This window comes from Rattus norvegicus, chromosome 15, assembly GCF_036323735.1.
Source record: "Rattus norvegicus strain BN/NHsdMcwi chromosome 15, GRCr8, whole genome shotgun sequence".
NCBI classification, from domain to species: Eukaryota; Metazoa; Chordata; class Mammalia; order Rodentia; family Muridae; genus Rattus; species Rattus norvegicus.
In genome coordinates this window covers 40,483,980-40,500,838 of record NC_086033.1, presented here as the reverse complement: position 1 = coordinate 40,500,838, position 16,859 = coordinate 40,483,980, and the positions used below count along the sequence as shown (strand labels likewise).

The 16,859-nt window shown below is 44.2% G+C and overlaps 1 long non-coding RNA gene across 7 annotated transcripts in view; it reads right to left on the bottom strand.

Annotated features, from left to right (window-relative positions):
• LOC102547888 (uncharacterized) overlaps positions 1-16,859 on the bottom strand; it is a 47,739-nt gene that overhangs the window by 16,149 nt on the left and 14,731 nt on the right. For 2 of the 7 annotated variants that reach the window (XR_010058162.1, XR_005494023.2), the window contains exons 2-4: positions 3,079-3,227; positions 2,102-2,248; positions 1,240-1,345 (exon numbers count right to left, since the gene is read on the bottom strand). This is a non-coding gene — a long non-coding RNA (uncharacterized LOC102547888). Of the gene's footprint in view, positions 1-1,239; positions 1,346-2,101; positions 2,249-3,078; positions 3,228-10,174; positions 16,137-16,859 lie in introns of those variants that run through there. The other 5 variants (XR_010058158.1, XR_010058161.1, XR_010058157.1 and 2 more) reach the window with 5 other exon arrangements.

Here is a 16,859-nt window from a genome sequence, read left to right as displayed (position 1 = left end):
CCACAGCTCACAGAGCGTTTCTCTGTTCTTTTCCATTTGGGCAATGACAGAAGGTCAATAGATCATTTTTGAAAGCAATAGCTTATAATAATGTGCGAGAGTTTGTTGCATCATATATTAACCATATTGAATTGTTCTCCCCATCCATTAAAATGTAAATTTTTAGGCATTATCTTGCCAGACAGACGAAATGTGCATTTTCCTGTTCACTTCATCAATCACCTTGGTGCTGAGCTGATGAGATCTCAGCAGAGTGGCTGAACCGTGATTTACTTTACACTAGTGTGTCTGTCTCAGTCTTAAATATATTTACCCAAGATATGCAGGTCAATTGATGTGGGAAGGGCTCTTGGCTCAGTGTTTAGAGAATTGTTGTCTATGAGAAACAGAACTAGCAGAATAACTCGAATGAAGGGAAGAGATAAGAATTCTAAAAAACAAAACAAGATTTTGGGGGGCACAGCTAAGCAGGCAATGGATGTCGACCCTATAGGAAGTTCAAGAGGCACCTTTCAGACTGAGGTGAGACCTTCTGTAATGGACACTGCATGGAGATGAGAGAGAGAGAGAGAGAGAGAGAGAGAGAGAGAGAGAGAGAGAGAGAGAGAGTTAGTTCAAGAAAAAGCTCTAGTGAAATCCAGAAGGATTGGAGAAGCCTACCCGGGCCAGTGCTGCTTGGAGTGGAGGGGGACTGTGGAGGGGGACTGTGGAGGGGGACTGTGGAGGGGGACTGTGGAGGGGGACTGTGGAGGGGGACTGTGGAGGGGGACTGTGGAGGGGGACTGTGGAGGGGGACTGTGGAGGGGGACTGTGGAGGGGGACTGTCTCAAGCTCTGCACTGGAAAATGAGAGAAGTTGGTGGCAATGGCCAGTGAATGTACCCAAGGCAGAGCAGGGGAGAGGAGAGACCTCTAAGAAGCATGGCAAAGGAACAGAGGACTTTTCAGCACTAGACAGTCTAAACATTGTTGCAGTTTTCAAGCCAGTCAATGCCCCTAGCTCAGCAAAGTCTGATACAAATAAGCCCTTTGTGGAAAGAAATCCTGGAGTAAGACTCTTCATCTAGAAGATGAAACATGTAGAAGAGACAACAGCCTTGAAACATTGGGGAACAACAGGCAGTAAACGCTGGAAATTGGGTCAAATGTGACTAGGACACTGTAGGAACTTATGGCCTGTGTAGACATCTTGGTATAGGTGTCAGCTTTACACTACAAAGCAATGACAAAGGCAACTTACCAGGTTCAAAGTCATGGCCCAGGGCCAGTTCAGTTTGAAAGAAGGTCTTTTAGTTTCTGTCTTCAGGGTGGAGATGCCTGTGTCCAGTAGGGCTTGCATGGACGAACTAAGGCAGAGGCAAAAGGACCAGGTCACATAGTCCCTGCAGGTTCATGTCCACAGTGACTCAGTACCTCCACTAGGTCCTACTACTCCCCACAGTTTAAGCCTTCAATCATAATGGACTATGGAGAGAGGGGTAGTTTACATTGACCAAAGCATGGACTTCAGAAGGTGAGAGTCCACCTCAGGGGAAGCATGTCCCCAAATACTTAACTTATGTCATAGACACAACCTTCCCACTAAAAAGTCCATTGACTCTTTGACACTCATAACGTGATTTCTGGATGTTATTGGTCTTTGTCCCTGTTTCTTATTGGTCACCTAAGCCATCTTATTCTTTCCAAACAAACAAACAAACAAACAAACAAACAAACAAACAAAGTACCTCATTTACCCAGGAGCAGTTGGAGACCCACAGCAAGCAGAAAATGTTTAAACAATTACCATGATTCTGGCACAGTTGATGTTGCCACTAGGCCTCTTAATCAAACATCAAATCAAGATAGAAAAAAAAATTGACAAATTTTCGCTGAAGAAAACTCACAGGTGTTTAAACAAAAAGGAACACTGGGACATTTGTAAGCAACTTCAAACTCTTGAAGAACAGACTGCGTCAAAGTCCTTCGTGATCGTCTGAGATTATGTGAGTCCTATGTGGGGACCAGTCAAAGGGAAATGTTGTTACAGCCAGCTCAGCCTGGTTTTGACAGCTGCCAGCAAGTGCAAAGTCTGCTATAGGCCAGAGTGAGCGTCTACCCACCTGCTCTCATGGCCCCTTCAGTAGTATGGATGATCATGCCTGTAGGAACCTTGAACATCAAAGGCATGGGAAGGTTCAGGTCTCTTTGCTCAACACTTGGGGCTGACTGTGTGGTGTAGAGATCATGGACAGCATAGCTTCATGCCTCTGTAAGCAACAAATACGAAACTTAAGCCCACAAAAAATAAAAATATCTATATGAATCCTACGTATTCCCTTAAGGGAATGTTTATGATAACTTAGTGTTATTTTCCATATGGTAATCTTACTAATAAAACAAATCTGGAAAAGCTGTCTTGGGTTTTCTTACACATTACATGCCTTGTGTTTTATGGCTATGAGGTCATGGCTGTGAAACAGCCCCTCTGACAACTTGGCTGGTGCGTGCTGTCGTGTTTCGGTAGCTTGGTGATTGTTCAGCAGGACGAGAAGTTCATTCTGCTGAGTTACAGCTGCTACCATCTGCGTTTCCATTCTTACCCATGACGTGCAAAGGGCCAGCAAGCTGGAGACATGATATAGGATTGGTTACAAAAAGACTTTCCACTGTGCTCACGTGAAAATACCTTTTCAAAGTGTATTCTCCCTGGTGGGCACCCCCATCAGCTGATAGGAAGAGTCTCAGCTTCAGGAGGAAGTTGAAATGGCCCCGCTGCTACTGAAAATGCAATTGGTGTTATATACCCCTCTTTTCTGAACATTTTATTTGCTGCTGTCCCCCCTAGGATCACCAAGGCTGCTTAGAAGTCTCACTTAGAAGCTTACTCAAGTGCACTGTTCAGAGAGGACAATGGGGGAGCATTTAGGCCACAATAATACCTCAGGAATATGTGAGAAACAGGACTGAAGGAAGATGGCAGTTGGGCATGTCTCTATGTCCAGAGGATTCTATGGTTTACTATAACATCAAAGTGTCCTTTTATACTACTAACAAAGAATATAGAGATAGGGACTGGGGAGATAAGTCAGTTACCAACCTGCTTCCTGTACAAGCATGAAGTTCTGTCTTAGGATTCCCAGCACCCAGATAACAGAGCCAGGCATGGTCTGTGCACATCTGCAGTTCTATTATGGGGACATTCCCCAGAGCTGGGTGACCAGTCACAACTTGTGGGTCTCAGTGATGCTGTATCAAAAGATAAATTGGACAGTCAGTACACACACAGGTACAGACATATCCATGTGTGTCGATGCACGCAAAGACACACACATACAACACATATATACACAAACACATACATGCATACACAAGTACACATACTCACTCATACATACATATAAACATTCATACATACACACACACACAATATCAAAAACCTTTTATTAAAAAAAAGAAACACAGAAATGACAAATATGTCTTTATTTAAACAGGAAAATGAAAGTATCACAATGGAAACACAAGTCTAAATATAGTATGTTATAGCTAGCCGATAAAACACTACATAATCAGGGTGTGTGTGTGTGTGTGTGTGTGTGTGTGTGTGTGTGTGTGTGTGTGAGTGTACTGAAAAACAACCATTTTATAGAATTTTACAAAAATGTAAGATGTAATACTTTATAAGGCTATAATACAAATTTGAGATATATAATTTCCTCTGTTTAAAGATATTTGCATTACAGTTCTCTACTTGCAGAAATATGTGTGTGCATAAGTGTATGCACATGTGTTGACATGATTCCCGCCATGCTCACATAGGGTCAGAGGACAAATCTGGGGAATAGATCCTTTCCTTCCACTGTGTGAGTCCCAGGGATTGAGGGATTAAACTCAGGTTGTCTGATGCAATAAACATCCTTGCCCTCTGAGCCACCTTACTGACCCTTGAGAAAAAGATTAAACAAATTACATTAAAAACGATGTCTTTTAATGATCAAAAGTTCGACAGTGACCATCTTCAGGAAGAAGACAGTGTTGGAGGCACATTTCCACACACTATGAAGAGCTTTAAAATGCATTCCATGGCCACTTTTGAGCTTCTTGCCAAGGCAGGATCTGTTTCACACTTTACACTTACTGTGTAACCCAGTCTGGCCATTGATGGCAATTCATCTGCCTCAGCCTCCCTGGTACTGGAGTTACAGGGATGCGCTGTTAAATCTCGACAGTACACGTTAGACTTTTGTTTTCATCAAGATCATTTAAAAATCACCATCAAGGAAATACCAACAGCCAGGACCCCTACTACGCACGTTGCAGTAACAGAGGGCTCTGTATTAGCATCGAATATGGCCACATGGAACAAGAATTTCTCAGATGCACTTTGTAAAATCTCAGTGGCATAGCCTCCTCTCCTTGGGAGACATGTCATTAAACTTGTTTTAGAAGGCACACGTTTTAAAATAATTCATTAAAAAAAAAGTCGCAGCATGAGCAAGAACAAAGTAGGAAGATCCCCATCTGAGAAAATTCACAAGTGGTAATCTTGATCCTCTGCAAGAAAATTTGCTGAATCCCAAATGTAAGTCATGACCTGCTCCATTTCTTGTCAGAAGGCTAATTACCCAGTCCACCCCTGACCCCCACCTTTCCCGAACCGCACTCTCTCTGTTACTTTTGTGTCTTGTGACCACAATCCCTTGTAGAAACAGCCTCAGGAGGGGAAATGTATTCTGACTCAGTTTCACCAGGCATCAATGTATCATGGTGTGTCTTGGTTTTACTGCTGTGAGCAAACACCATGACCAAGGCAACTCTGATAAGAACAACTATTAATTGGAGCTGGCTTACAGGTTCAGAGGTTCAGTCCATTATCATCAAGGTGGGAACATGGCAGCATCCAGGCAGGCATGGTGCAGGAGGAGCTGGAGTTCTACATCTTCATCTGAAGGCTGCCAGCAGAATACTAACTTCCAGGCAGCTAGGGTCAGAGTCTTATAGCCCACACCCACAGTGACACACCGACTCCAAAAGGGCCGTGCCTTCTAATAGTGCCATTTCCTAGGTCAAGCATATACAAGCCATCACTTGGTGGATTTGAGTCTTTCACAGTGAGTTTCAGTCCATCGTCGTGGGGAAGACATAGTGGGGAGGTCACTCTGTGACCATGGAAGCATGTGACCAGGCTGTTCACACTAAGGTGGGAGAGAAAACAGAAAAAGAGACCCAAACCAAAGGCCATGCCCAAGTTAAAAAAATCACAATCCTGGGGTTGGGGATTTGGCTCAGTGGTAGAGCGCTTGCCTAGGAAGCACAAGGCCCTGGGTTCGGTCCCCAGCTCCAAAAAAAAAAAAAAAAAAAAAAAAAAAGAACCAAAAAAAAAAAATCACAATCCTAGTGACCTACTTCTGATAGCTAGACCCCTTATCCTAGCAGCCACGTGGCCTTCGAAAATATTAATGGCAACGGGAAACAAACATTTAGAACATAAGCCTATGAGCACCACTTCAGATTTATGACACAGCATTCACTGGGAACCACTAGGAGCCCAGCTGCCCCAACTTAACACCCAGGGTGACGAGTGGTCATTGTTTAATCATGAGTGCAAACTCTCCTATGGACTAGGTGAAAATGTCCTAGACTTTTAGAACTGATAACAATAACATTTGTGTACAATCTTAGCACCTATATAGTCTAAAATGTGCTAGTGTTCATTGCTATGACTGATGCAAGATGCACGTCCACTGACTGTGGAAAATTTGAGAAGTAGAGAATAAAGAAAAGAATAACTTCCCATTACCCTACCTTCTAGAGGGGACCCCAGATAACATTTTCCTTCATTTGCTTTCCTCAGCTTTTCCTCTGAGTGGATTGATTTTGTTCTGCATCCAGCTGATTTTTCTCACTTTCATTAGCATTGGGAAACTCATTCAGCCATGAGATGTTTTGGGTTGATCTGCACCAATATTTAGGCCTACACCACAGCAAACATATTGATGTATGCTCCAGGGGGCTCAGGTAAAATCTTGAAACAGCAATGCAATTGGAAGCCAATAAAACTGAGCAAACAAAGGCCCCTGTGGCCCTCAGCACTGGTCTGTAAAGATAGTGTGCACTGAATTCCGAGGGCATCCCACCAGGGACGCTCACGCCAACTCAATGCTCACACCTATCCCACAAGAGTGATCCTGGACCGGCTGTGGGAAGATAGGGTCTCAGTGAGATACAAGAACAGATTGCAGTCAGTGCAGATTCTTTCTGTGGTTATAAGCTCTAGTTGGACCATAAAAGAAAGTGTTTCTAGACAAAAGGCTTCCGTACCTGCTGCAACTCCCAGCCTCCTCTCTGAACCTCACCTCATCCCCAAGGATCCTTTGATAGCCACCACCAGGTCACAGGAGTGTGATTGGGGATGTTAGTCTGACAGAATCAGCAGGGCCTCAGCTTTTGCAGGCTTATGCTGATTCAATCTCCAGTCCAGTGTGCTGGCCCGCCCCTTGAAGCACTTATCGGCATTTACATTTCACTGTGGCTTTCCTGGGCTGCCTGTCTGTGTCTTCCATTATGTAGACCCAGGTGAATTTCCCTTCCAGGGCACAAGGTCAAGCATCCTCAGTTATGATTTCCTGCTACACAATTTGTCCCTTTCCATTCTGTCCCTTTGGGGGCAGTTTCTCAATTGTCACTTGTGTTCCCAGCTCCTATCTCTGTCAGGTTGCATCTGTACATTCCATTAAGAAGCCATGCCCCATTGGCTCTCTTCACTCCACATAGATAGTTATATCCTTTTCTCTACCAGACACGAATAGCACACCTTCCTATAGCTAGGGAAAAGAGGAGCTGGGTTTGCTGAAAAGAGCTGACCCAGGCAAGTCCTCTCCAAATTGTTGATCCCTGAACCCCAACCCTTTGTACATAGACATGTCTGTTCCAGTACAAGTATTTTTTATTGACCAAGTTATTTATTTATTTTACATTGCAATTGCAGCTTCCCCTCCCTCCTTTACTCCCAGTCCCCCCTTCTCACATTCACCCCACCATGCTATATCCCCAGGGAAGCGGGGGCCTCCCATGGATGTTAACCAGACCCAGCATATCAAGCTGCAGCAAGAGTAGGCGTCTCCTCTTCCACAAGTTAGGGATAAGGAATCCAAAGGTAGGCAATGTAGTGAGAGACTGCCCCTGCTCCTGCTTTAGGAGTCGCACATGAAGACCCAGCTGCATAACCGCTGCATCTGTGTAGAGGGCCTATGTCCGTCCCATTCATGTTCTCTGGTTGGCACTTGAGTGTCCACGAGCCCCCACGAGCCCAGGTTAGTTGACTCTAGGTTTACTTGTAGTATATTCGACCCCACTGGCTTTCTCAGTTCCTCCCCCTCTTTCACAGGATTCCCCAAGTTCCACTCAATGTTTGACCATGAGTCTCTGCATGTGCTTTCAAGAGTTGCTGGGTGACATTTATGCTCATCTCCTATCTGCAAGTCGGGCAGAATATCATCAACAGAATCAGGGCTGGACTCTCTCTCATATCATGGGTCTCAAGCTGGGCCAGTAATTGGTTGGATCTTCCCTCAAATTCTCCTCCATGCCCCCACCCCTGCACATTCTATAGGAAGCACACATTGTGGGTTTAAGGTTTTGCGGCTGGGTTGGTGTCCCAATCCCTCCATTGGAAGTCTTGCTGGTTACAGGAGATGGCCAGTTAGGCTCCATATTCCCCATTAGCTAGGATTCCTAGCTAAGATCACCCTCATAGATTCCTGAGAGTTTCCATTGTCCTAGGTTTCTAGATCATCCCAAAGATGGCCCACCCAATCCAGTTCTCTCTCCTAGTGCTCTCTCCCCTTGTCCTCATCCATCTCATCCCTCCTGCTCCCATCTCCACCCCTCACCCACCAAGACCCCTCCTATCATCCACCCCCAATGTCTATTCTATTTCCCCCTCTCAGTGAGAAACAAGCATGACCCCTTGGGCCTTCCTTGTTATTTAGCTTCTTTTGGTCTGTGATTTGTAGCATGGTTATCCTGTACTTTATGACTAATATCTACTTATAGGTGAGTACATACCATGCGTGTCTTTTGGAGTCTAGGTTACCCCACTCAGGATGGTCTTTTCTAGTTCCATCCATCTGCCTACAAATTTCATGCCGTCATTGCTTTCAATGCCTGAGTAGCATTACACTATGTAAATATACCACATTTTTTATCCGTTCTTTGGTTGAGGGACATCTAGGTTGTTTCCAGTTTCTATCTATTGTGAATAAAACTGCCATGCCTATAGTTGAGCCAGTGTTCTTGTTGTCTGGTGGAACATCTTTTGGGTATATTCCCAGGAGTAGTATAGCTGGGTCTTGAGGTAGATTTATTCCTAATTTTCTGAGAAACTTCCAAATTAATTTCCAAAGTGGTTGTAGACATTTGTACTCCCACCAGCAAAGGAGAAGTGTTCCTATTGTTCCAGAATTTGCTGTCACTTGAATTTTTGATCTTGGCCATTCTAATGGGTATAAGGTGGAATCTCAGGGTTGCTTTGATTTGCGTTTCTCTGCTGACTAAGGATGCTGAACATTTTTTTTAAAGTGCTTTTTTGGCCATTAAAGATTTTTCTGTTGAGAATTCTCTGTTTAGATCTGTACCCCATTTTTTAATTGGGTTATTTGGTTTGTCGATGTCTAGTTTCTTGAGCTCTTATATAGTTTGGATATTAGCCCTCTGTCCTATGTGGAGTTGGTGAAAAGTCTTTCCCTATCCTGCAGGCTGCTGTTTTGTCCTTTTGATGGTGTCCCTTGTCTTAAAAAATCTTTTCAGTTTCAAGAGGTCCCAATTATTAATCGTTGATCTTAGTGCCTGAGCTGTCATTGTTCTGACCATGAAGTTGTCTCTTGTGCTAATGCATTCAAGGTTATTCCCTGCTTTCTCTTCTGTCAGTGTATCTGGTTTTATGTTGAGGTCTTTGACCCACTTGGACTTGAGTTTTATGCAAGGTGATAGATAAGGAACTATTTGCATTCTACATACGGACATCCAGTTAGACCAACATCATTTGTTGAAGATGCTTTCTTTTTTCTATTGTATAGTTTTGGCTTCTTTGTCAAAAATCAAGTGTCAATAAGTTTGTGTATTTATTTATGGATCTTCAATTTGATTCATTGATCAACCTGTCTGTTTTAATGCCAGTCCCATGTGGGTTTTATTAATTTTTTTGTAGTACAGTTTGAAATCAGAGATGGTGATACCTCCAGAAGTTCTTTTTTTTTTTTTTTTTTTTTTTTTTTTGTAATCAGCAAGAGGATTTGGTTTATTGTCGGGATACACAGGCACAGGCACCTGTGGGCGCTTCAGTCACTCGGGGGACTGGCGCGCCCCACGGAACCAAGGATGGGCTTTTATAGGATTTTGGGGAGCAGAAGCAAGCATACAGAAGCAGATGCATGGTTACAGGGACATAATTGGTGGATTCTAATATGGCAAGGGTTCAGCCCGGGGGCAAGTTTCCTAGCTACCTTCCAGAAACATAACGGCTGACTCGGCCCCCCAAGGGTTCAGCCCGGGGGCAAGTTTCTTAGCTACCTTCCTGAAACATAAGGACTGACTCGGCCCCCCAAGGGTTCAGCCCGGGGGCAAGTTTCCTAGCTACCTTCCTGAAACATAAGGACTGACTCGGCCCCCCAAGGGTTCAGCCCGGGGGCAAGTTTCTTAGCTACCTTCTTGGAACATAACGACTGACTCGGCCCCCCACCAGGGTGTGGGACCTCTCCCGGGGCTTTTTTCATTGTCAGGTGCTCAACCGCAGTCGTCCTGTTGTCAGGCCTTCAACCAAACACATCCTGCTTGGCAGCCGCTGTGTACTCAGTGTTTTAACCTTTCTCTGAACCAGTCATCTTAAGTACAGCCTTGCAAAATGGCGTTACTGCTGCTAAGCTGGGGTCTTTCATTCCCCCATTTTTTTTTTTGCTAACTTTGAGTGAAATCTTTCACTCGACTTGGTCAAGAAATTTCTGTCTGGTGGGGGCTTATTCCCCCACTGACTCTAGGCCACAAAAGGACTAGGAGGAGCCACGTAGGAGTTTTAACTTTAAGGGGTTTGGAGTGCGCTGAACTCTCCATGTCTGGGGTGTAGTGTTGTGATTAGTCAATTCCTCAGACCGGACTGCCTTGACGTGTGGTGCGTGGATCTAAGCCGCGACTCCATCTACCTTTAGGGCGGTCGGGGTAGTCAGGAGGACGGTGTAGGGTCCTTTTCACCGTGGCTCGAGATTCTTGGTCTGGTGTCTGCGCACCCACACGGTGTCTCCAATCTGGAATGGGTGTGGCACCACCGGATGTTCAAGCTTGTCCTGGTAAGCAGCGGCCAAAGGTCTCCAGACGTCTCTCTGCACAATCTGTAGGGCCTGTAAATGGGCCCTCAGAGAAGGGCTGTCAGCAAAATCAGCAATGTTTGAATCAAAGAAATGGACAAATGGGGGTGGTGCTCCATACATTATTTCAAAAGGAGTTAGACCATGGGGGCCCGGGGTATTTCGGGCCCGATATAGAACTAGGGGAAGGAGGGCCACCCAATCCTTTGAGCCAGTTGCAAGCGTAAGTTTGGATAAAGTCTCCTTAATTGTTCTATTCATGTGTTCTACTTGACCTGAACTCTGGGGTCTATAGGCACAATGTAATTTCCAATCAATCCCCAGCAATTTGGCCACCAACTGACTTACTTGGGAGACGAAAGCGGGCCCATTGTCCGACCCCAACGCTTGAGGCATGCCATACCTGGGAAAGATTTCCTCGAGGAGCTTCTTGGTGACCATTTTTGTAGTCTCGTGTTTTGTGGGGAAGGCTTCGACCCATCCTGAGAAGGTGTCTACAAACACTAGGAGATACTTGTATCCATATATACCTGGTTTAATTTCAGTAAAATCAATTTCTCAATGGATGTCGGGACGGTGTCCCCTAGGACGAACTCCTTGTCCAATCATGGTCCTTTCCGGGTTAACCTGAGCGCACGCTTTGTAACTCTCAGTCACCTTTTGTATCGCTTTGTCCCGATTCAAAAAAACACAGATTTATCTCTTCCCAATCTAGTAAGGTTTTCATCTTCTTAAACCCCAAATGGGTTAATTTATGTAAAAAGGAGATCAATTCAAAAGTCCTTTGTAGACCCACTGTTTTAGTTGAGGGTGGTAGATGGCCCCCATTTTTTTAGGAGCTCTATGTCCTCATGGGCATAAACCCAACTGGTTTGTCCCACTGGTGGGGGCGTGGGTTGGTCTGGGCTATTTAAGGGCAAGATTTGTTTGCTCATGGCCGCTTCTCGCCCCGTGGCATTGGCCAGCCGGTTTCCTCGTGCCTCTGGGTTGTGCCCTTTCTGGTGTCCTGGACAATACATAATACTCAGTCTTTTGGGCAAGAATAGGGCTTCTAAGAGGGCCAGAATTTTAGCCATATCTTTACCCTCAGATGTGAGCAGCCCCCGCCTCCGGTAGATCTCCCCATGGATGTGTGTCGTGGCAAAGGCATAACGGCTGTCTGTATATATATTTAGCCTCTTACCTTTTGTCCCTCCAGAAGTTCTTTTATTATGTCTGATTGTTTAAGTGATCCTAGGTTGTTTTTTTTTTATTTTCCATATGAAATTGGGTATTGTTCTTCCAAAGTCTGTAAAGAATTGTTTCAGAATTTTGATGGGAATTACATTGAATCTGTAGACTACTTTTGGTAGGATGAGCATTTTTATTATTTTAATCCTACAGATCCACGAGCATGGGAAATCTTTCCATCTTCTAGTGTCTTCTTCAATTTCTTTCTTCAAAGACTTGAAGCCCTTGTTTTTCACTTGCTTGGTTAGAGTTATAAGTTAATTTTGTATCTAGCCACTTTTCTGAAGGTGTTTATCAGCTATAGGAGTTCGCTAATAGAATTTTGGGGGTTATTTATATATACTATCATATCATCTGAAAATAGAAATATTTTGACTTCTTCCTTTCCAATTTGTATTCTCCTTTGGCTGTCTTACTGCTCTAGTTAAAACTTCAAGTACCTTGTTAAATATACAAGAAGAGAGTGGACAGCCTTGCCTTGTCCCTGATTTAAGTTTCTCTCCATTTAATTTGATGTTGGCTATCAGCTTGCTATATATTGCTTTTATGGTGTTCATGTATGTGCCTTGTATCTCTGTTCTTTCCAAGACTTTTATCATGAAATAATTTTGGATTTTATTAAAGCCTTCTTCAGCATCTAGTGAGATGAGATCATTTTTCATTCAGTTTGTTTATGCAGTAGATTACAGTGATGGATTTTTATATGCTGAACCATCCCTATATCCTTGGAAAGAAATCTACATGATAGTGGTTGATGATTTTTTTTATTCAGTTTGCAAGTATTTTATTAAGTATTTTTACATCAATGTTCATAAGGGAGATTGGTCTGAAATTGTTTTTCTTTGTTGAGTCTTTGTGTTATTTAAGTATCAGGGTGACTTTGGCCTCATAAAATGAATTTGGCAGTATTTCTTTGGATTCTGTTTTGTGGAATAATTTGAAGTGTTGGTATTAGAACTTCTCTGAAGGCCTAGTAGAATTCTGCACTAAAACGATCTGACCCTGAGGTGTTTTTGATTTTGCTTGTTTGTTCGTTTGCTTGGGTTTTTGGAGACCTTTAATGACTGCATCTATTTTCATATGGGTTATGGGTCTATTTAGATTGTTTACATCATCTTGAGATAGCTTTGGTAAGTGCTATCTATTAAAAATTATTCATTTTGTTTATATTTTACAATTTTGTGGAGTACAGGTTTTTGAAGTAAGACTATTTAATAATGTTTTGGATTTCCTCAGTGTCTTTTGTTATGTTTCCCTTTTCATTTTGGAGTTTGCTAATTTGGATATTCTCTTTTTGCCTTTTAGCTAGTTTGGCTAAGGGTATGTGTATCTTATTGATTTTCTTAAGGAATCACCTCTTTGTTTAATTAATTCTTTGTATTGTTCTCTTTGTTTCTATTTAATTGATTTCAGTCCTGATTGAGTATTTCGTGCTGTCTACTCTTCTTGGGTGTGTTTGCTTCTTTTGGTTCTCAAGCTTTCAGGTGTGCTGTTAAGTCCCTAGTCTAAGATCTCACTAATAGCTTTATGTAGGCACTTAGTACTATGAACCTTGCTCCTAGCACCACTTTCATTGTGTCTCATAAGTTTGGGCATGTTGTGTATTCATTTTCATTGAATTATAGAAAGTCTTTAATTTCCTTCTTTATTTCTTCTCTGACCCAGTGGTCATTGAGTAGAGAGTTATTCAGTTTCCATGAGTTTGTAGGCTTTCTGTCACTTCTATTGTTGTTGAAGTCTAGCTTTAATCCACAGTGGTCTGATAAGATACAGGGGGTTATTCCAATTTTCTCTTATCTGTTGAGACTTACTTTATGGCTGAGTATATGATCAACTTGGAGAAGGTTCTGCAAAGGTGTTTTAGGTAGGGTTTCCATTGTGGTGGAGAGATACCATGACTAAGGAAACTCTCATAAAGGGCAACATTTAAGGGGCTGGCTCACAGTTTCAGAGGTTCAGTCCATTATCATCTTGGGAGGCATAGCAGCATCCAGGCAGACATGGTGCTGGAGGAGCTGAGAGTTCGACATCTTCATCTGAAGGCAGCAGCAGGAGACTCTCTTTCATAGGTATCCAGGAGGAGGCTCGGTTCCACACTTGAGTGGAGCTTGAGTACTAGGAGACCTTAAAGGCCACTCTCATATGACATACTTCCTCTAACAAGACCATACCCCCTCTAATAATGCCACACTTCCTAATATTGCGATTTCCCATGGGCTTATTGAAGCCACCTCAATATTTTGAAACACATTGTCAAAGTTAAAAGGACCCAGTAGCCAGAATAGCTAAGTTGTAGTAATCCTAGACAGCAAGCAGAAATTCTGCTGACACTTGCTGTTGTGCGGGCCCCAACAGGCTTCCCAGGGTGCAAGACCTGCTCCTCTCTGAAGGTGTAGATTTGAGTCAGTCTCTGCCAAGGTTTTAGCTGGTGCTCCCCTGCTCACTTGTTGTCCAGTAGCTGTGTTTGGCCTTTTCCCAGTCTGAACACTGCCCACACCATCCCTTCTGCCAAAGGGGGTACCCAAAGAGCAGCTTTGAAGAGGCAATCATCACTTGGTACCATGGCAACTGCATCAGTGCCTCAAGAATAGTCATTTGCTTTGAGGTGGGAGCTGCATTTTGTGTGGACAATAAGGTCCTTACTTTGTTAAAGCTGTAATTTCCCTCCTGTCAGGCTGACTTCCCTTTTCTCACCCCGACCAGAGAGCAGAAATGGAGTTTATACCACCAAATGTTCATATCCACTGAAGCTTACTGAGAACCAAACCAGGTAATTATAGCTTTCAGATGTTACCCCTGTTTAATCCCCAAGGCAAGCTTCTATAGAGATAAGGACATAGTTAACAGCTTGGCACACGGGCTATCGAAGCCACACTTTTAGAGACCAACTGTTTCCCTTTGCTCCACCATTGTCACCTGTCTCACATCCTAGGACACCTGACAATCACAGACAAACCAGGATAGCTGCTCACTGCTGGGATTTCACTAATCGCTCACTTATCCAGGTGTGACCCAGCATGCAATTCTGTCACGGAAGTGTCTGTCTCTTCACATGTGACATGGGAAGAAAACTAGCGTCCCACAGACCACCATGCAGACAAGTGCTGAGACACGCTGGGCAAGAAAGCCTCTATACTGTTTGTTTTCTCCCATGTAGCCAGGCTTTGAGCATTCCCAGAAGGCAGGGCTGACTTGATTGAAGACCCAGGTTGGTTTCTCTGAGACTCACTATGTTACAAAACAAGGGCTCGAGGCCAGAATCTCTTCACCTGGACCAGTCCCGCTGTACACTCTGCAGCTGGTTTATACCTCTTGACCTGACTGGCTGGCACATAGTAGGCTCACAATAAATCTCTCTTAATAAACAACTGCCTTTGTCTCATACTCTTCTCCACAGTTCTTGGAAGGAGACCGCATCTTTCCTTTCTTCTAGCTTTGCAAAGCAGCTGAGCTGACGCTGAGGCCCCGTGTGTGTTCACCCGTGATGATTTTTCCTGATGTGGTAACATGAAGTAGGAGCGAATGAGAGAAGGGTCCTCTTCCTTGGCATGTATCTATGGTCTGGATCTACAGGCAGCCTGAACACACAGAAGCTCTATTAGTCGTCATGGCTTTGGATTCTGGAACCTTAAGGTTGGGTGGCAGGGCTTCAGGCTCCCCAGAGGATATTTGTGCTTGGCTCGAAGACCTTCTGCAGTTAGGGCCCTGCCAACCTCAGCAGCCTGGCCTGGGCTTTCCCCCAGAACACCAGTCAGTCTGTCTGTCTGTATGTCTGCCTGTCTGTCTGTCTTTCTGTCTGTAAGGTTCCCACTTCCTCCACAACAGATTGGTCCCAGGCAGCCTCTGTGGGGCCCAGATGTACGGGCAGGCTCTGCAGTTCCCGCTCCATTCCTAACAAGCATCGTGTGTTTCTTTGGCTAAAAGGTGTCCAAGTGAAATCATTTTTTCCATATTACTTTGAAAAGTTTATTTCATCAAGCATGAAAATGTTTAACAATATAGGTTTCTCTCTTAAATCACCATATCGAAGATGTTTCTCTTTTCCTCACCTGGGGAAAAGAAAACGAGGATGTTTAACTCCTTCCTGAAGGTTCCAAGTCACAGACTTGACATAAATAGAGCTCTGGGAATCACATGATATGGATAATTGATCAGAAGTTAGAAAAATGCTGCTCACGGCCCCCACTTAGTGAGGTGACATGTTGGGTTCAGTCCAAGTGATGGCTGTAGTAAAACAGCAGGCTGTGCTGCCAGGTCAGCCTTGCGCAGCCATCAGTAATCCATTAGGAGAGCTTCTAACAGGCTGGCAGCTCCTACAACCGTCATAGCTTCTTTCCCAGAGTCTTAGTCTCTGGAGGCAGCACAGGCTGATGGGAAAGTGCCCAGAATCCCCTGCAAGGCTTTTCATCTGTCATGAAGTGCCTCCTCTTCAAGGTTCCCACCTCAAGTACCAGAATCAGATGGAGCTGTTACAAGAACATTCACCTCCTGCTCCAGGAGGGCTAGGCTAAGCCAGTCTGTGTGAAATTTTGCCTGGAAGGGGAGAGGTCAGAGTCACACAGCAAGCGAACACATTGCGAAATGAAGCTACTTTTCTGTTTTAAGTGTACCTGGGAGGCTGTCTACTGACCGGCAATCTGGATCCTCACAGGACAAGAAGGCATTGGGAAACTGAAATTAACCATCCCATCTCCAGCCCGTGATCTTCCACAGTCTGAATCTCAGGCATCTCCCAAAGCTGCACATGATCAAGGCTCCCTTGCTGGGACCCTCAGGGGAGACAACAGAATGTTGAAAGGGTGATCTAGGGGAGGTCTTCTGGTCATTAGGGGCTTGTCTGTCCTTTCCTCTTCTTGTTTCCTGGCCATGAAAGTGGCATATTTTTTTGTTGTTGTTCTGCTACATGTCCTCATCATGGTATGCTGCCTCATCCCAAGCCCCAAAGTAGCAGAACAGACTCACTGTGAACTGAAACCTGCAAAACTGAACCTTTCCTCTCTGTAAGCTAACCGTCTCAGGTGTGTGTTACAGTGATGAAAGCTGATTGACACACTGGTTCTTCTCCTTTTCTTCTCTAATTTTGTCCAGTACCCGATGTCATTTCCAAGCTCCACCTGTGTTGCTCCGGAGGCCCTTGCCCAGCTTATCACACCTCATCAGCTTAAACACACCTTAGAATTTCAGGCTGTCTAGGAAACATCTAGGGGCAGCGTATGAGGAAGACAGAATGTGAAGGCTCGGTGTATAGCATTAACTTTGAATGGGGCTGGGGGAGGATCTATGGGCAGAAGAA